Source organism: Panthera pardus, unplaced genomic scaffold, assembly GCF_024362965.1.
Source record: "Panthera pardus isolate Hobbes unplaced genomic scaffold, ASM2436296v1 HiC_scaffold_17, whole genome shotgun sequence".
NCBI classification, from domain to species: Eukaryota; Metazoa; Chordata; class Mammalia; order Carnivora; family Felidae; genus Panthera; species Panthera pardus.
Genome location: NW_026526732.1, coordinates 134,337,629 through 134,358,723, shown reverse-complemented (window position 1 = coordinate 134,358,723; position 21,095 = coordinate 134,337,629). Strand labels below are relative to the sequence as shown.

General features: G+C 39.6%; 1 protein-coding gene and 1 pseudogene across 3 annotated transcripts in view; one reads left to right on the top strand and one right to left on the bottom strand.

Moving 5' to 3' along the window:
* The window catches only part of EXOC2 (exocyst complex component 2), a 280,017-nt gene that overhangs the window by 226,694 nt on the left and 32,228 nt on the right, over positions 1-21,095 (bottom strand). Inside the window, exon 1 of one of the 3 annotated variants that reach the window (XM_053904947.1) lies at positions 18,624-18,638. The exons of the other annotated variants lie outside the window; for them this stretch is intronic. The gene's annotated coding sequence lies outside the window, so the exon portion shown is untranslated. Of the gene's footprint in view, positions 1-18,623; positions 18,639-21,095 lie in introns of those variants that run through there. 3 annotated transcript variants of the gene reach the window in all.
* Positions 4,231-10,780, top strand: LOC128777788 (elongation factor 1-alpha 1-like; annotated as a pseudogene).

Sequence of the window (21,095 nt, the reverse complement as noted above, 5' to 3'; positions counted from 1 at the left end):
AGGCCATATATGAAAAATTCACAACTAATATCATCCTCATTGGGAAAAAACTGAGCTTTCCCTCTAAAGCCAAGAACAAGACAGTGATGCCCACTCTCACCACTGTTAATCAACATAGTGTTGGAAGTCCTAGCCTCAGCAATCAGACAAAAAAATAAATAAATAATAATAATAATAATAAATAAAAATAAATTTAAAAAAAATAAAATGCATCCAACTCGGCAAGCAGAAAGTCAAACTTTCACTCTTCGCAGATGACATGATACTCCACTACATCAAAAAACTGCTAGAACTGATACATGAATTCAGGAAAGTCGAAGGACATAAAAACAACAAGCAGAAATTGATACACCGATAATAAAGCAACAGAAAGAGAAATCAAGGAATTGATTCCATTTAAAATTGCACCAAACACCATAAAATACCTAGGAATAAGCCTAACAAAAGAGGTGAAAATCTATAAACTGAAACCTATACAAAGCTTATGAAAGAAACTGAAGAAGAAGACACAAGAAAGTGGAAAAAATTCCATACTCATGGATTGGAAGAACAAATATTGTTAAAATGTCGATACTACCCAAAACAATCAGCACATTCAATGCAATCTCTATCAAAATAACACCAGCAGTCTTCACAGAGCTAAATAAACAATTTTAAAATTTGTATGGAACCAGAAAAGAGCCTGAATAGCCAAAGCAATCCTGAAAAAGAAAACCAAAGCTGGAGGCATCACAATTCTGGACTTCCAAGCTGTATTACAAAGCAGTAATCATTAAGACAGGAGAGTACTGGCACAAAAACAGACACATAGATCAGTGGAACAGAACAGAGAATCCAGAAATGTTCCAATGTATGGCCAACTAATCTTTGACAAAGCAAGAAAGAATATCCAATGGAAAAAAGTCAGTCTCTTCAGCAAATGGTGTTGGGAAAACTGAACAGCAACATGCAGAGAAGAATGATGGGGCGCCTGGGTGGCTCAGTCGGTTAAGCGGCCGACTTCGGCTCAGGTCATGATCTCGCGGTCTGTGAGTTCGAGTCCCGCGTCAGGCTCTGTGCTGACCGCTCAGAGCCTGGAGCCTGTTTCAGATTCTGTGTCTCCCTCTCTCTGACCCTCCCCTGTTCATGCTCTGTCTCTCCCTGTCTCAAAAATAAATTTAAAAAAGTTAAAAAAAAAAAAAATTTAAAAAAGAATGAACCTGGACCACTTTCTTATACCATACAAAAAAATAAACTCAAAATGGATGAAAGACCTAAATGTAAGACAGGAAGCCATCAAAATCCTAGAAGAGAAAACAGGCAACAACCTCTTTGACCTCGACCGCAGCAAGTTCTTAGTTGATATGTCTCCAGAGGCAAGAAACAAAAGCAAAATGAACTATTGGGGCCTCATCAAAGTAAAAAGTTTCTGCACAGTAAACAATCAGCAAAACTAAAAATGGGAGAAGATATTTGCAAATGACATATCAGTTAAAGGGTTAGTATCCAAAATCTATAAAGAACTTTTCAAACTCAACACACAAAAAAACAAATAATCAAGTGAACAAATGGGCATAAGACATGAATAGACACTTTTTCAAAGAAGACATCCAGATGGCTAACAGACACATGAAAAGATGTCCAACATCACTCATCATCAGGGAAATACAAATCAAAACCACAATGAGATACTACCACACACCTGTCAGAATGGCTAAAATTAACAACTCAGGTGATAATTGATGTTGGTGAGGATGCAGAGAAAGAGGAACCCTTTTGCACTGCTGGTGGGAAAGTAAACTGGTACAACCACTCTAGAAAACAGTATGGAGGTTCCTCAAAAACTTAAAAATAGAACTACCTATGACTCAGCAATTGCACTACTAGGTATTTACCCGACACAAGACTGCTGATTCGAAGGGGCACATGCACCCCAGTGTTTATGGCAGCACTATCAACAATAGCCAGAGTATGGAAAGAGCCCAAAGGTACATCGACTAATAACTGGATAATGAAGATGTAGTGTGTATACATATAATGGAATATTAGCAATCAAGAAGAATGAAATCTTGCCATTTGCAACAACATGGATGGAACCAGAGTATATTATGCTAAGTGAAATAAGTCTATCACAGAAAGATAAATATCATATGATTTCACTCATATGTGGAACTTAAAAAAATAAAACAGAGGGGAAGGGAAGGAAAAATAAGATAAAAACAGAGAGGGAGACAAACCATAAGGGACTCTTAAGTAGAGAGAACAAACTGAGGTTTGCTTGAGGGGTGTTGTGTGGAAGGATGAGCTAAATGGGCGATTACCATGAAGGAGGGCATTTGTTGGGATGAACATTTGGTGTTACATGTAAGTGATGAATAACTAAATTCTATTCTTGAAATCATTAATACACTATATATTAACTAACATATTTTTTTAATTAAAAAAGTGTTAAAAAAAAGATAACAAAAAATTTCTTCAGGGGGTATCTGGGTGGCTCAGTCGATTAAGTGTCTGACTCTTGATTTCAGCTCAGGTCATTGATCTCACTGTTGGCAGATCAAGCCTCAGGTTGGGCTCTGCACTGAGCATGGAGCCTGCCTGGGTTTCTCTGCCTCTGTCTCTATCTCTCTCTGCTCCTCCATCCCCCCCTCCCCCACCACCGAATGTACGTGTGTGTGCGCGCTCTTGCTCTCTCAAAATTAGTAAGTAAACATTTAAAAAATTCTTCAGATAAGTTTAAAGAGGCATACAAAGTTTACAGTATTTTGCTAGGATATTTCAGAGAATTTAAAAATCACTCAATACACAGATATTAGATACTCAGTTTTCATCTGAGAGAACTTCCCAGTTTACTAGCACAGGGAGCTAAACAAAATCATAAAGCCACAGTCCTATGGCTTGAGGAGTAGGAGGATGGAGATTTGAGCTAACAGTAACTAGAAAGAGAGGAACAAAGTCCTGGAGCAGATGGAGCCACAGAGGCAGAAAAACATTACTGAAACCCTGGGCTGACCCCTGAACGGTACGTGAGAGACTCCAAATAGCACAGTAGACAGCAACAGCTTAAAGAATGAAAGAAGCAGTGATTTCAATTGCTGCCCACTACAGGAGAGACAAGATTTTGAAATCTGAATCTAATCAAATTAACAATGTCTGTTAAAAAATATTCTTTAATGAAAAATTTTTAAAAAGCCAATGCTCTTCAGAAGAATACAAAAGAATCCAAAGTCTTAAAATGTATTATCCACATACCTAGGATACAATAAAAATGATTGGACCCATTTAAAAAAAGTGAAAAATACATAGCCCCTAGTCAAGTAACAAAGCAGACAATAGAAACAAAATGAGCCAAATCCAAATTAGTAAACAAGAATCTGAAAGAGTTTATAACAAATAAACTATTAAAGAACATATTATCATAATGAATGAATGTATGGATATTCAAAATAGCAAAACTGAAATCGAAATTCTAGGTACAATATATGAAATGAAAAATACACTGATGAGTTGAACAAAAGATAGTTGAAGAAACAATGAACATGAACATAGATCAATAGAAACTATATAATGAATGAAGGTTTATTTTTAACGTTTATTTATTTTTGAGAGAAAGAGACAGAGCGTGAGTGGGGGAGGGGCAGAGAGAGGAGACACAGAATTGAAAGCAGGCTCCAGGCTCTGAGTTGTCAGCACAGAGCCCAATGTAGGGCTTGAACTCACGAGCAGTGAGATCATGACCTGAGCTGAAGTTGATGAGCTGATATGTTCAGGGGTTTGAGCCCCGCATCAGGCTCTGTGCTGACAATGTGGAACCTGTTTGGGATTCTCTTTCTCTCTTTCTGTCATTCTCTTAAACTTAAAAAATTCTTGGGGCACCTGGGTGGCTCACTCAGTTGGGCGTCTAACTCTTGATTGTAGCTCAGGTCATGATCTCACAGTTCATTAGTTCCAGCCCCACACTCGTCTCTGTGCTGACAGCATAGAGCCTGCTTGGGATTCTCTCTCATGCCATTCCCTGCTTACTCTCTCAAAAATAAACATTAAAAAAAATTCTTCTAATAAAAAAGAGATTAACAATGTTAGCTGTAGACAAAACAAAAGCACTTATATACTGCTGGTGGAAATGGAAATTGGTACAGCCACTATGGAAAATAGCAAGGAGGGTCCTCAAGAAATTAAAAATAGTTTTTCACAATAGGTTTGCCACCAGAACAGAGGGTGTCATGAAACCACTGCTAAATCTAAGCCAAAATGGATAAGGAAAAGGCTCAATCCAACACCATTATCATTAGACATGTAGATTTGGGCACGTTTACCACCCTTGGCAATCTTATCTACAAATGTGGTGGGATCAATATAAGAACCATTACAATATTTGAGAAGAAACCTGCTGAGATGAGAAAGAGCTCTTTCAAGTATGCCTGGATCTTGGATGAACTGAAAATTGAATGTGAGTATGGTATCACCACTGATATCTCTGTGGAAATTTGAGACCAGCAAGTGTTATGTGACCATCATTGGTGCCCCAACACACAGAGACTTGATAAATATATATGTATGTGTATGTGTGTATATATAAATATATGATTATAGGCACACATCAGACTATGCTGTCCTGGTTGTTGTTGATGGTGTTTATGAATTTGAAGCAAGTATCTTCAAGAATGGGAATGATGAGGGATAGAAGCAGAAAAATGTTCATCTTTAGCCTAGAATGCTGACCTCTAACCTGCATAGTTCTGATAAGGATCAAATACATGCTGGTTGCTATATTCTTAAAAGGTATAATGAATGCTTGTAAATCTCACCTATAATTAAGCACCCAAGAAATCTTGGGAAAGTAGTTTTACAAGTAGAAATTCGAAGAAAACATTTATGATCTAATACTCCCTCCGTGTCCCCTCCCCCATGATCCCTAAGCATATAAGCACTAGCCTCATACAGAAAAGTACAACTCTTTCTGCCCACAGGTCCTATGCCCATGCTACTTGAATGAACTTACTAAGTTGTACCATGAAATGTCTCAAGGATCCTTGGAGACTCTCTCAAATGATCCCGCAACAGGAAGACACATGAGCATGTCCCTCTGGCTTACACACTGAGTCTGAAACAACTAATTATTGGTATTAACAAAATGGATACCATTAAGCCACTCTACAGCCAAAAGAGATATGAGGAAATTAAATAAGTCAGCACCTACATTAAGAAAATTGGCTACAACCCTGACACAGTAGCATTTGTGCCACTTTCTGGTTGGAATGAGAACAACATGCCTTGGTTCAAGGGATGGAAAATAATTCTTAAAGATGGTAATGACAGTGGAGCGATGCTGCTTAAAGCTCTAAATTGTATCCTACACCCAACTCATCCAACTGACAAACCCTTGCATCTGACCCTCCTCCAGGACATCTACGAAATTGGTGGTATTGGTTCTGTGTCTTTGGACTGAAGGGAGACTCTCAAACCCAGCATGATGGTCACCTTTGTTCCAGTCAACATTACAACTGACTCTTGAGTGAAGCTCTTCCTAGGGACAATGTGGGCTTCAATGTAAAGAATTTGTCTGCCAGAGATGTTGATCGAAGTAACATGGCTGGTAACAGCAAAATGACCCATCAACAGAAGCGACCGGCTTCATGGCTCAAGTGATTAACCTGAGCCCTCCAGGCCAAATCAATGCTGGTTTGTGTCTGTGCTTGCAAGTTTGCTGAGATGAGAGAAAAGATTGATCATCATTTTGAAAAGTAGCCAGAAGTTACTCTTGAAATGCGGATCCTGTCATTGTTGATATGGTTCCTGGCAGGTTCACATGTGTTGAGGGCTCCTCTGACTATCCTCTTAGGGGTCATGTTGCTGTTCATGACGTGACAGACAGTTGCTGTGGGTGTCATCAAAGCATGGACAAGAAGACTGCTGGAGCAGGCAAGGTCACCAAATCTTCTCAGGAAGGTCAAAAATCTAAATGGATATTATCCCTAATACCTGCCACCCCAATCTTAATCAGTGGTGGAAGAACAGTCTCAGTACTATTTGTCTCAGTTCATTTAAGTTTAATAGTAAAAGACTAGTTAACAATAATAATGCAGAGAAAACCTTAAGAAGGAAAGGAGAATAATCTGAACCATTTGGCATGTGGGTGGGGGCAGTGTGTATATATGGCAGTTTTAAATTATTAGTTTTTAAATTCATTATTTTTTTTTAATGTTTTCATTATTTATTTTGAGAGGAAGAGAGAGAGAGTTTATACTGACAGTGCAGAGCCCAACACGAGGCTCCATCTCATAAACCATGAGATCATGGCCTGAGCCAAAATCAAGAGTTGGACATTTAACCAACTGAGCCACTCCAGGCACCCCTTAAATTCAGTACTAAAAGAAAAAAAATTTTTAATGTTTATTTTTGAGAGAGACGGGGAAGGGGGGGGGCGGGAGAGGGAGGAGCAGAGAGTGGGAGACAGGATCCAAAGCAGGCTCTGTGTTGACAGCAGACAGCCTGATGCGGGACTCAAAGGCATGAGCCATGAAATCATGACCTGAGCCTAAGTCACACAACTTCACCCACTGAGCCACCCAGCACCTCTAAATTCAGTACTTTTTGATGGAAAGAACTTGACCAAAAATCTGTAGAAATTTTGAAACCCATTAAAACAATGTTTAATGAAGAAAAAAAAAATTTTTTAAAGAAACTTTCATATGATGCAGCAATCCCACTTCTGAATATATAGCCTAATGAAATAAAATCATTATCTCAGGGAGATATATGTATTCTCATGTTCACTGCAGCATTCATTATTCACAATAGCCAAGATATGGAAACAACATAAATGTCAATGGATGGATGAATGAATAAAAGAAAATGTAACATACACATACAATGGATTATTATTTAGCCTTTAAAAAGAAGGGAATCTTGTCATTCGTGTAAGATGGATAAAACTAGAGAACATTACGCTTAGTGAAATAAGGCATTCAGAGAAAGACAAATATTACATGGTATCACTAAAAAAATGTGGAACCTAAAAAAATAAGTAAAAAATAAAAACTTTTTTTTTTTTTTTTTTTTAAGGCTAACTCATAGAAACAGTAGAATGATGATTGTTAGGGGTTGTGGAGTAAGGGAAAACGGGGAAAAGCCGGTAAAAGGATACAAACTTTCAGTTACAAATAAAGTCTAAGGATCTAATAGTGACTATACCTGGTAACACCATATTGTATATAACAAATTTGCTGAGAGAATAGAACTGAAGCATTTTCACCAAATAAATAAAACAAAAAAGGGTAAATACGTGAAATGATAGATGTGTAGATCAACTATAATTGTTGAATGTATATATCTCAATGTATATAATATCAAATCATTATGTTGTATACTTTAAGTATAATACAATTTTATTTGTCAATTATATACCTCAATAAAGCTGACCAAAAAAAGGAATAAAACTGGTTATTTTCAAATAAAGGAACCTCACTAGGAATAAATCTGTATGACAAGAAATGCTGAAGAAATTTCTTTAATCTGAAAGAGAAATTAAATCACACACAGTAACCTGAAAGACTTTATAATGAGAGAGGGTGAATTCATCAGGACATAACCATCCAAACTGTGTATACAGCTAAGAATAGAGCTTCAAAACACATGAAGCAAATACTGAGTGATAGGGCAAAAGAGATAAATCCACAATCATGGTTAGAGATTTTTATACTCTTTAAATAGGGATAACAATTAAACAAAAATAAAGAAATCAGTAAGGCTATAGAAAATATGAACACCACTATGGATCATCTTGACCTGACATTTACCAAAGCTCCTTTTCAAATGGGTAAAGAATTTTCACCCTATAAATAAACTATATACTGGGCCATAAAGTATGTCACAATCAATTCCAAAGACTGAAATTCCAAAGACTACAAAGGAATTAAAATAGAAAGCAAAGCAATACAATTTATCCAAGTATTTGGTGATGTGGAAATGTTGGGGTTAGGGAGTGAATAATCAAAAAAGAATTCTTGAGATGTCTTCAGTGCAAAAAGGTGGTTTTATTAAAGCACAGGGACAGGACCAGGCAGAAAGGGTTGCATCAGGGTTGTGAGGAGTGGCTAATACACTTCCAAGTTGGGAGGGGATTAGAAATGGCATAAGTCTAAGGAATTTGGGAAGCAAGGTTTCCAGGACTTTGAGGGGGCTAGCTATTGTAAGGAAAAGGTCATTTATTACTGTCTACTAAAACCTTAGTCATGAGACCCTACAGATACGTATCAGTGGGCCATATGCTTGAAGGATGACTGCCAACAATTATCTTCAGGAAATAGAGATAAAGGAAGTTTCCAAAGGAATTTTTATAAGTTAAAGAAGACTTATCAGGATCCTAGAGGTCAGGATAATGTGAAGCTAAGATTGCTTTTTGCCCTTAGCAAAAAGTATTAGCATCAAGGCAGCTGAATTCCTATAGGAAGGTCACTCTGCCTGTCTCAAGGATTTGTCAATGGGCTCAAGTTGTAATGAAAATTTAATTTTTCTTTTGCCTTTGTTCCCCACATCATTTGGAAATTAAACAACACACTTAAATAACCCAACAGTCAAAAAAAATAATGAAGAGGGAAATAAAAAAAAAAAATGTATGAACTGAATGTTAATGAAAATATAATCAAAATTTGTGGGATGGAGACAAAATGGTGCATTAAAAGCTCATGATAGGAGGAAAAAGATTAAAATTAAGGTTATATGTTTCTATATCAAGAAATTAGAAAAGGCAAATAAGTTAATTAAATGCAAGGTGGCAGGGAGGAAGAATAAAGGAAGCAGAATAAGGAAAATAACAGAGTGATAATAATAAATAAATAAATACATACATACATACATACATACATACATAGAGAAAAAAATTGTAAAGCCAAAAGTCTTTCTTCAAAAATTGATCAATTAATACTAGCAAAACTCTTTTCAAAAGAAGAAACACAATTACCAATTTCAGAAATGAAAGAGCAGATAACTATAGATACTAAAGATATTTTTTAAGGAGTAATGAAAGAATATTATGAAAAACTTTATGAATGAATTTTACAACTTGGATGAGGAGAAGAATTCCTTAAAAGGACAAGTTACCAAACTAACACAAGATAAATAAGAAATCTCTATACATTTATCTTTACTAAATAAACTGAATTTGTGGTAGAGCCCCTCCTTAAGGAATGTGGTGAAAACCTCAAGACAAGGGAAGGTAACCTGGCTATGTGCACCTGTGTGACATTCTTCATGACTCTGTAATGTAGACTGCCCATTCAGACTGTATGTTACCATATATGGAGACAAAGGAGCAAAAATTGTCCAAAAGGCAACCTCCCCCCCAGCTCCCCGCTGTGCTCAGGACTTAGTTTTTCAAGTATGAACTCACTGAGCCTGTGCTGGCACAATGAATAAAGCTGTTTCCTGGACAGAAAAGCCTTGGTGTCCCATCCCTCTGTGCAAGAATCCTGCTACATTTCTTGGGGGCTTAAGTCCAGGTTTTGGAGACGGTGCGTTTCCACCTCTTTTGTCACCAGGGTGCAAACCTTGGAGTGGTGGGAGAAGCAACCTCACCTGATGCCAACAGACCACTTGATCCATAAGAGACTAGCCCCTAACAGGATGCTAGGGTGAATACCCTGGATGCACAACAGAACCCGGTGAGGTCCAGAAGCCAGTTCAGGGAGAGCCGCCTGTCAGATGGGTAAGAACTGGGTTTGTTTGGTAGACCTGCCCGTAAGAGGCAGAAGGGGAGCCTGATCACCTCACAGAGTTACCGGAGTAGTTCCCTAAGGAACAAAACCACAATTCCAAGGCACTAGGCGCCGGGTGGCAGGTTAGAGTCACTGCATGACTATGTGTGAATGAGACAGTCAACAGAAAGTTTCCAACCTGACCTACGTGCTGAAGTGAGTGTTCGGTCCCGATCTGCGGTTCCACGGCAACCTCAAGAGTTTGATCTAGGTCAGGGCTTGATACTGACCCACCAATGCTAAGAGGCTCCTGAGGTATCTCTGAGAGGCGAGCAGCCAGAAACAGACAAAGTGAGTGTGCGTCCTTCCCAAATTAGTCCCTCCCTTCCCCCTTTTTCCTCTCCTGTGCATGGAAGTTGTCCATTAGGGGGAGGAAACGAGTGGAAAACAGAGTAAATCAACTCCCCTGGAGTATATGTTGAGGAATTTCAAAAAGGGATATTCAGGAGATATGGCGTGAAATTAACTCCCGAAAAGCTCCAGACATTCTGTGAAATTGACTGGCCATCATTGGCCATCATTGGACTGGCCCTCTGAGGGCTCACTTGGTAAGGAATTAGTTGGCTGAGTGTTCAGGGTCGTTACGGGGGATCCAGACCACCATGACCAATTTCCTTACATTGACTGTTGGCAAGACCTGGTCCTATCCCAGCCGCCTTGGCTAAATGTCTGTACTGAAGAGAACTGTAAAGTTATGATGGGTCGTGTCACAGCTTCTTCCATATGCTGGCCAAAAACTGAAAAAACCCACACTGTCAGGAGAGCCTAAGGGGACCCCACCACCATATGCCCCACTGTACCCCTCACTGCCACCTGCACTTCCAGCTGCCCCGGCTGCCAAAACCCCACCAGAACCTGCCCCTAGTCCTGAGTCCTCACCACCTCTAGCACCCTTGGCCTCTCTGGATGTGACCAGCTCTCCCGGACCACTGGTCTTAACCCCATACACCCCTCCCGGAAGGCGACTAGATCAGGCTAGCAGAGACATACCCCCCCACCCTGCAGCAACACCAGGGAGCCCTACAGATGCCACTGAGGGAAAATAGGGGACCCATCTATTATGATCAGGAAGGCCAGATCCAAGGAGGCCAGTGTGTTTTAGTGTACTTTACTACTTCCTAAGTTGGAAGTACCACACTCCCTCCTATACGGAGAAGCCCCAGGCTATGACTGAACTAATGCAGTCCATAATTCAAACCCATAAACCTATATGGATCGACTGCTGCCAACTCCTCCTGACCCTCTTTGACATGGGGGAGCATCACCAAATTACCCAGATGGTTCTAAAATGGTTAGAGGAGAATGCCCCAGCTGGGACACTAGATACCCAGGCTCATGCTTGGGCTCACTCCCCCAGGAAGGACCCCAAATGGGACCCAAATGACTCAAGTGTAGATGGAAGGCTTGCAAGGACTGGACGTTATCAAGAAGCCCTTCTAAATAGCCCTTCTAACTGCATTAGTTCAATCACAGCCTGGGGCTTCTCCATACAGGAGGGAGTATGGTGCTTCCAATTTAGTAAGTCTGTAGTGGTAAAGGGTCAGTACACAAAAACACACTGGCCTCAGATCTGGCCTTCCTGATCATAATAGATGGGTCCGCTAGTTTCCCTTTTTATGGAAAAAAGGCCATAATTATGAGTAAAACATCAGAAGTGCTCCAGAGACCCAAGGAGAGCCCGAGCCAGTTTTAAGACAGACTATGTGAGGCATTTCGTCTCTACCCCCCTTTTGATCCAGAGGTACCAGTTAACCAGCAGATGACCAATGTAGCTTTCATAGGTCAGGTACACAGGGACAAGCAATCCTAAAATTTGTATGGAACCACAAAAGACCCCGAATAGCCAAAGTAATATTGAAGAAGACGACCAAAGCAGGAGACATCACAATCCCAGACTTTAGCCTCTACTACAAAGCTGTAATCATCAAAACAGCATGGTAATGGCACAAAAAAAGACACATAGACCAATGGAATAGAATAGAAACCTCCGAATTAGACCCACAAAGGTATGACCAACTAATCTTTGACAAAGCAGGAAAGAACATCCAATGGAAAAAAGACAGTCTCTTTAACAAATGGTGCTGGGAGAACTGGACAGCAACATGCAGAAGGTTGAAACTAGACCACTTTCTGACACCATTCACAAAAATAAACTCAAAATGGATAAAGGATCTGAATGTGAGACAGGAAACCATCAAAACCCTAGAGGAGAAAGCAGGAAAAGACCTCTCTGACCTCAGCCGTAGCAATCTCTTACTCGACACATCCCCAAAGGCAAGGGAATTAAAAGCAAAAATGAACTATTGGACCTCATAAAGATAAAAAGCTTCTGCACTGCCAAGGAAACAATCAACAAAACTAAAAGGCAACTAACAGAATGGGATAAGATATTTGCAAATGACATATTGGACAAAGGGCTAGTATCCAAAATCTATAAAGAGCTCACCAAACTCCATACCCGAAAATCAAATAACCCAGTGGAGAAATGGGCAGAAAACATAAATAAACACTTCTCTAAAGAAGACATCCAGATGGCCAACAGGCACATGAAAAGATGCTCAACATCACTCCTCATCAGGGAAATACATATCAAAACCACACTCAGATACCACCTCATGCCAGTCAGAGTGGCGAAAATGAACAAATCAGACTATAGATGCTGGAGAGGATGTGGAGAAACGGGAACCCTCTTGCACTGTTGGTGGGAATACAAACTGGTGCAGCTGCTCTGGAAAACCAGTGTGGAGGTTCCTCAAAAAATTAAAAATAGATCTACCCTATGACCCAGCAATAGCACTGCTAGGAATTTACCCAAGGGATATAGCAGTGCTGATACATAGGGGCATATGTACCCCAATGTTTATAGCAGCACTTTCAACAATAGTCAAATTATGGAAAGAGCCTAAATGTCCATCAACTGATGAATGGATAAAGAAACTGTGGTTTATATACACAATGGGATACTATGTGGCAATGAGAAAGAATGAAATATGGCCTTTTGTAGCAACATGAACGGAACTGGAGAGTGTTATGCTAAGCGAAATACGTCATACAGAGAAAGACAGATACCATATGTTTTCACTCTTATGTGGATCCTGAGAAACTTAACAGAAGACCATGGGGGAGGGGAAGGAAAAAAAAAAAAAAGAGGTTAGAGAGGGAAGGAGCCAAAACATAAGAGGCTATTAAAAACGGTGAACAGGGGAGCCTGGGTGGCTCAGTCGGTTAAGCGTCCGACTTCAGCTCAGGTCACGATCTCGCGGTCCGTGAGTTCGAGCCCCGCGTAGGGCTCTGGGCTGATGGCTCAGAGCCTGGAGCCTGCTTCCAATTCTGTATCTCTCTCTCTCTCTGCCCCTCCCCCATTCATGCTCTGTCTCTCTCTGTCTCAAAAATAAATAAACGTTAAAAAAAAAAATTTTTTTTTTAAAAATAAAAAAAAAACAAAACGGTGAACAAAGTGAGGGTTAATGGGGGGTGGGAGGGAGGGGAGGGTGGGTGATGGGTACTGAGGAGGGCACCTGTTGAAATGAGCCCTGGGTGTTGTATGGAAACCAACTTGACAATAAATTTCATATTTAAAAAAAAAAAATCATTGCTTGATTTGGGATCCCTATCACTATGGGATCAGATAATGGGCCAGCGTTCATGGCTGAGGTGGTGCGGCTGGTGGCAAAGGGGTTAAAGATCACCTTGAAGTTACACACGGCATACCAACCCCAGAGCTCCAGGAAGGTAAAATGAATGAACCGAACCCTGAAGCTACAATTAAGTAAACTATGCCAGGAAACCCACCTACACTGGGACCGGGTGTTGCCAAATGCCTTGTTAAGAATCAGGTATAGCACCACTAAGCAGATGGGGTTCTCCCCTTATGAAATCTTTATGGGTGCCCTTTCCCAATTATCAAGGGCATAAGGGGGGGACCTAAATGAGATAGGCAATCTAACCCTAAGGCAAGAGATACAGCCCCTTGGCTCTACCCTAATCACCTTACACCACTGGGTTAGGGAGTGATTACCTGTGAGTCTGACCACAGAGGCTCACCCCTTTGAACCAGGAGATGCTGTATGGGTGAAGAAGTAGAATGTCCAACCCCTAAAATCCCTCTGCAGGGGCCCGTTCACTGTCATTCCGTCCACCCCTACTGAGGTAAAGATAACCGAGCTGGGTCTCTGGATTCACCACAGCAAAATTAAGCCAGCATCTTGAAACTGGGAGCTGATTCATCAATGCCGTGCAAGCTGACCATATGGAAGAAGCAATGTGCAACTCCAGAGGCTCTGGGAGACTGCAGCCCTGCAGTGACTGGGGACAGTCACTCCAGACGCTGACTAATCTACACACAGCAGAAGCTTGAGAAATCGATGGTCTGGTGGAACAGATAGACTGTCCCTATTTTCTATATCTGTTCCCTTACTGTGAAGAGCTGTCACCCCTTGTGTCTTGCCATCACTGTGATTCTTGCTCTACTTTTTGCCACAGGATTGGCAGCGGCCGCCCTGGCCAGATGGCAGTATGGTGAGAGATTTCTGCTAGCACTCACCTTCCTTTTGTGGATAGGATGCTTCATTGGTATCGGTTGCTTCTAATCTGGACCCTTTCTGTAGACCTAGATTCCTCATCATGTGACCCATGTATTCACATAACCAAGTCAGGCCAGGGAGTCACTTGGACCTTACTATACCATACTCACTTCTTATGCCAAGGAAAAGTCCTGGGGACCTGCAGACATAATAAGACCACATATTCTATCTGCCAATGGGAGAGTCAGTATACTTGCTTTGACCCACAATACTCCCCCAGTGAAGATTGTTTAGAAGTCCGATCCTACCAAGAGTAGGGGGCCTTGGTCAGCTAGACACAAATTATTAACCCAAAACGACAGGTGTCAATGCTGTTTGACATATGTGTGGTTATAGGTATTGGCCCAGAGGCATCTGTCATATGAAAAAAGTGGGCACTTGTCATAGAGGGCCCAAGGACTCTTGATATACCATGCAGAGGCTTAGATTAGGAGCAGGAATACTGACTCAATGACAAACACGTGTGTGAGGAAAATGGTTTTTGTGCCGATACACCTGAGTTTTTATGCCCTAGCAGGAGCTGTGTTTCATGGACTACTTGGGAAAAAAGAAGGCATGACAGCATTCTTTCAGAAGGGAGTGACTACACCAAATTGTCAGTTGGGGACCTGTAATCCGGTTAATTTTACTACTCTTAACCTGGGAGACCCCTGATGGAATGGTAGCTGGCAGATGGGGATATATATCCATGGACGGGGCACAGACACAGGAACAGTGTCGTATTTTAAGAGTTATTGTCACACGTAAGGCCACAACTCACCAGGTCTTTCATTCCTTTTATGAAGAAATGGAGAAGGGTCCTCCTCCTGTCTGTCACGATGAAAATCTATTTCTAGCCCTAGCAGAGACTATAGCCCAAACTCTAAAGATCTCTTCTTGTTATGTATGCGAGGGAACCAACATGGGGGATCAATGGCCATAGGAGGCTAGAGAATTAGATCCCTGAGAACCTTATAATGGAACAGAATGCCCCAACCCTACTACTGGGGTTTGGCTCCTCAAAACCTCAATTACTGGAAAAAAAAAAACAAAAAACTGCCTTGCCCAGGGGGAAAGGAAGTTCACCATCTCTGTTGGAAGCTTAACATGCCTACCTAGGCCAAAGATTTTATAACTCAGGAAACCCAAAGGTGGGGAACCCCAGATCACCTTGAGCCAGATCCCCACCCCTTGTCTAACTTCTCTCATCTCCAAGAGGCCTGGGACATTGTCGACACAGTCATCAAATGGTGGGCCCCAGGTGGACTATACTGGATATGTGGAAGGACAGACTACACAACACTTCCCTCAGGCTGGTCAGGGTCATGTGTGCTGGGAACTATTTGTTCATCTTTCTTCCTGATCCCACTTGCCAGAGGGGAACATTTGGGAATCCAAGTGTATGGGGACAGGGAGACTCAAAGGAAACAACATGCCCTACAAATTGGCAATTGGAAAGATAATGAATGGCCTCCCAAGTGTATAATCCAATATTATGGCCCTGTCACCTGGGCAGAAGATGGATCCTGGGGCTAATGCACTCCCATCTGCATGCTAAACCGCATAATCAGACTGCAAGCAGTTGTACAAATTATAACCAATGAAACTGCCAGAGTTCTTAACTTAATAGTCAAGCAGCAAACTAAAATGAGCAATGTTATCTATTAAAATTGCTTGACGTTAGATTATTTGCTTGCTTTGGAGGGAGGAGTTTGTGGAAATTTTAACCTGAGCAACTGCTGCCTACAGATAGGTGATGAAGGAAAAGTCATAGAGGCGATAAATCGAATGAGAAAGGTTGCTCATGTCCCAGTCCAGACCTGGAAAGGTTGGGACCCCAGGGAGTTATTTGGAGGATGGTTTTCAACTCTTGGGGGATTCAAAATCCTCATAGGTATTATTCTCTTAATTTGGTGACCTTGCTTAATCCTACCTTGCCTAGCTCCCCTGGTTATGCAGTCTGTCTCCAGCCTCACTGACGTAATGGTCAAAAAGAAAACAGCCATGCATGTGATGATGTTATGGAAGTATAAACCCCTAAACCAAGATGATGCTCTTTGACCCAAAGTAAGGGGTCCGAGCATCAATAGGGGTAATGTGGTAGAGTCCCTCCCTAAGGAATATCGTGAAAACCTAAAGCCAAGGGAAGGCGACCTGGCTATATGCAGGTGTACAACATTCCTCACAACTCTGCAACAAAGACCATCCTTTCAGACTTTGAATGTTACTATATATGGGAGACAAAGGAGCAAAACTTGTACAAAAGGAAAACCCCCACTGCGCTAGGGGCTCAGTGTTTTGGGTACAAACCCACTGAGCCCATGCCAACACGATGAATGAAGTTGCTTCCTGGACAGAAAAGGTTCAGTGTCCTGTCTCTCTGTACAAGAATCCTGCTACAAATTCATCATCAAAAACTTTCCTACAGGGGCGCCTGGGTGGCTCAGTCGGTTAAGCGTCCGACTTCAGCTCAGGTCACGATCTCACGGTCCGTGAGTTCGAGCCCCGCGTAGGGCTCTGGGCTGATGGCTCAGAGCCTGGAGCCTGCTTCCAATTCTGTATCTCTCTCTCTCTCTCTGCCCCTCCCCCGTTCATGCTCTGTCTCTCTGTCTCAAAAATAAACGTTAAAAAAAACTAAAAAAAAAAACCAAAACTTTCCTACAACGAAAACTCCAGAAGTGCACCTGGGTGGCTCAGTCAGTTAAGAGTACGACTTTGGCTCAGGTAATGATCTCACAGTTTGTGAGTTAGAGCCCCAAGTTGGGCTCTGTGCTGACAGCTCAGAGCCTGAAGCCTGTTTCAAATTCTGTGTCACCCTCTCTCTCTCTGCCCCTCCCCTACTCATTCTCTTTCTCTCAAAAATAAACATAAAAAAAAGAAGAAGAAAGAAAAAAAAAGAAAACTCCAGACCTAGTGGTTTCACTGATAAAAACTATCAAAGATTTAAGGAAGAAATAATACCAAGCCTGAAGCCTGTTTCAAATTCTGTGTCTCCTTCTCTCTCTGCCCCTCCCCTACTCGCTCTCTTTCTCTCAAAAATAAACATTAAAAAAAGAAGAAGAAAGAAAGGAAAAAAAAAACTCCTGACCTAGTGGTTTCACTGATAAAAGCTATCAAACATTTAAGGAAGAAATAATACCAAGCCTACATGAATTATTTCAGAAAACAGAAGCTGTGGGAAGACATCATGACTGTGTGGGGTTTATAAATTCTGCTGTGCAAAGGCAGTTTCCCTTTCAAAACTCAATCACTGTAAATAACATTAAAGTAAAAAGAAAAACCATGTATTTATCTAAAAAGATGTAGAAATCATTGACAAAATTCAATACCTATTCATGATTTAAAAACCTCAACAAACTAGAAATAGAAAGGACCTCTTAATAAAGGAAAACGGGGTGGGAGGGATCACCTAACATTACACTTAATGATGAAATATACAGTGCTTTTCCTCTCAGACCAGTAAATAAAGGAAAAATGTCTCACTCATCTTGTCTATATAACAATGCTCTAGAGGTCCTAGCCAGTGCTATAAGACAATAAGGCTAAAGAAATAAGTGGCATAATGACTGCAAAGGAAGTTATTTCCATTTGCAGATGTCATGATTGTTTATATAGAAAATCCTAAGGAATCAACTAAGCAACTAATAGTACTAATAACTGAATTTAGCAAGATATCATTATTCATGGTTAATAATCAAAAAGTATCTACTTTAAATTCTAGTGGGAAACAATTACAGTCAAATTTTTAAAAGTTCTGTTTAAGAATATCATTGTAAAAACCAAAATACTTAAAAAATACATTTAATAAAAACAACATACAAGACTTCTTGAAAACTTTAAAATAGAGAAGGCAAAAAAAGAACTAAATAAGTGAAGAACTATACAGTCTATGGGCCAGATAATTCAATGTTATTGAAATATCAATTCTCCCAAAATGGAAGAGTAAGTTATACAAGCTTATGTAAAGAAACTAGCAAGCTGATGCTAAAATTCCTACAGATCTTCAAAGAACCTACAATAGCCAAAACAGTTTTAGGAGGGGAAAGTTTTTTAACTTTTTTTAACTCTTACAGAACATGATTTAAAGACTTATTATAAATCTACAGTAATCAAGACAGTGAGTTGCTGGCATAAGGATAACCTAATGAATGAGAAGAACAGAGTTCAGAAATGGACCCATGCTTATATAACCAGTTGATTTTTGACAACACAACAAAACAATTCAAGGGAAATAAAAACATTTTCATCAAATGGTATTGATAACTGAAATAATTCAGTTTCCACATAGGGGGGAAAAGGAATCTAAATATAGCCTCACACCACTTACAAAAATTAATTCAAGATGGATCACATCTAAACATAAAATTATAAACAATAAAGAAGATAAAATAAGAGGGCATCTCTACACATAGAGTTCTTCTCCAACATGGCAAACAATAACCATACATTGAAAAACCTGGTATTTTTAGACTTCATCAAAATTGAAACTTTCTCATCAAAAGAAAATAAACAGGTAACCATACACTGGCAGAAAATATTCTCAATAGATTTATCTGACAAAGGACTTTATATCAAAAACACAATTTTTCAACTTAAGCAACCCGATTTTTAAAAAATGAGCAAAAACTCTGAAAATCCTCTTCACAAAAGATGAACTCAGAGTTTTTAATAAACATATATATGACATATATGATGGACAGATACACAGATAGGCAGATGTATGTATCCGATAGATTGTGAGTGTGTGTTTCCTAGCTCTGTACACAATGAGAGAGGCTACACGTAATATTACATAAGTAGCAATGACCATACCTAACTTCTAAGTACCATCATCCAATAAAGGGAACCAGAATCCTTGGAGAAACTGCTGATTCCAGGGCCAAAGCAGGACAACTACAAGATAAACCTAAATCATTTTGTTACATCAGTAGGGAAGTACTCACCGAAGGGGCTCCCATTACCCAAATCTGAGACATTTGGACATCAAAAAAATTAATGATAGCAATGCATTGTAATCTATTGTATAAGAAAATATGCAAGACCATCCTATTAACATAAACCAGTAAAAAAAAATAGAGAAGAAAACTCTCCTTACTACAGAATGTTAACCAATAAATAAGAAAGTTATGATGCAATTATTAATTACCAATGGATGCTAAAACTAGTGTTTGGCTTAAAAAAATGGATATTTACATAGTCTCAAAGCATCTCTCTACAAATTACCTACAAAGGGAAAAACAGTAGTTTTACAAAAGATCTGACACCTATCACGTTAACCAAGTGATCCAAATTAAAATCACCAATGTTGCAACAAACATCATGTCGTTGATGTATTACACTGGGAAGAATCTGACATCACTTCTGTGATAGTCCTGCTAAAAATGCATAACCCAAAACTAATCATCAGACAACCTAAATTCACAGACATTCTATAAAATCATTGGTCTGTACTCTTTGAAAATGTCAAGGTCAATAAAAACAAAGAAAAGCTGAAGAACTATTCTATATTAAAGGACAATAATGAGACAGTACAACTAGAGATGCCTGGGTGGCTCAGTCAGTTGAGCATCTGACTTCAGCTCCAGTCATGATCTCATGTTAGGTGAGATCAAGCCCCATGTCTGGCTCACTGCTGTCAGCACAGAGCCCACTTAGGATCCTCTGCCCCATCCCCTTCTCTGCCCCTCCCCTGCTTGCACTCTCTCTCAAAAATAAATAAAATATTTTAAAAAAGAGACAGAGAGAAAAGACACATTACAATTAAATATACTGCATGATCCTGGATGGATTCTAGAAGAGGAAAAAAATACCTTCTATAAAGTACAAAATTGGACAAATTATCACCATCTGAATTGGAACTGCATTTACATAGTATGGTATGTAAATTCTCACTTTGATAAATGTACTGTGGTAATGTAAGAGAATGTCTTTGTTCTTAATTACCTACTGAAGTATGTAGGGAAAAAATGTTTGCACCATATTTTCAAATGAGTTAAAGAAATACATACTGACAGACTGACAGAATAATAAAAATAAATGGGACAAAAAGTAAATATATCAAAAGTGGGGGTTGGGTTAAATAGGTAATGGGGATTAAGGAGGGCACTTGTGATGAGAACAACGTGTTGTATGGAAGTGCTGAATCACTAAATTCTTCACCTGAAATTAATACTACACTGTATGTTAACCAGCAGGAATTTAAATAAAAACTGGAGAAAAAAAGAAAAGTAAACAATTGGTCACTCTAGCTAAAGAGCTTACAGTTGTTATTTACCATAATTTTTTTTCCTTATATGGGCTCCATGCCCAACATGGAACCCAACATGGGGCATAAACTCAAGACCCTAAGATCAAGACCTATGCTGAGACTGGACTCTTAACTAACTGAGCCACCTAAGCACCCCACCACTGTATTTTCTTATAAGTTTATAGGAGTGAGTTACTTTTACTATTTTTTTTTAAGTTTTCTGTAAGTTTGAACCTGTATCAAAATAAAAAGTTCTCAATAATGCTTTGTTAATATTTTAAAATAAAGCAAAACTAAATCAAATTATTATTCTCCTACTAATCAATGTACAAGGTCCACTGTTAGTCAACAGATAAATATTTACTTGCATATTCATATTAACAAAATGCACAAATAAGCAATGAATAAACAATTACTAAGCAAAAGACATGCTAAAACTAATGTTTGGTTAAAAAAAGAATATTTACCAAGTCCCATATATTTAACTATATTTAGTAAATACACTAAAATTATAAAAATTTCAAAAATAAATATTCTTTTAATGGGTCATAT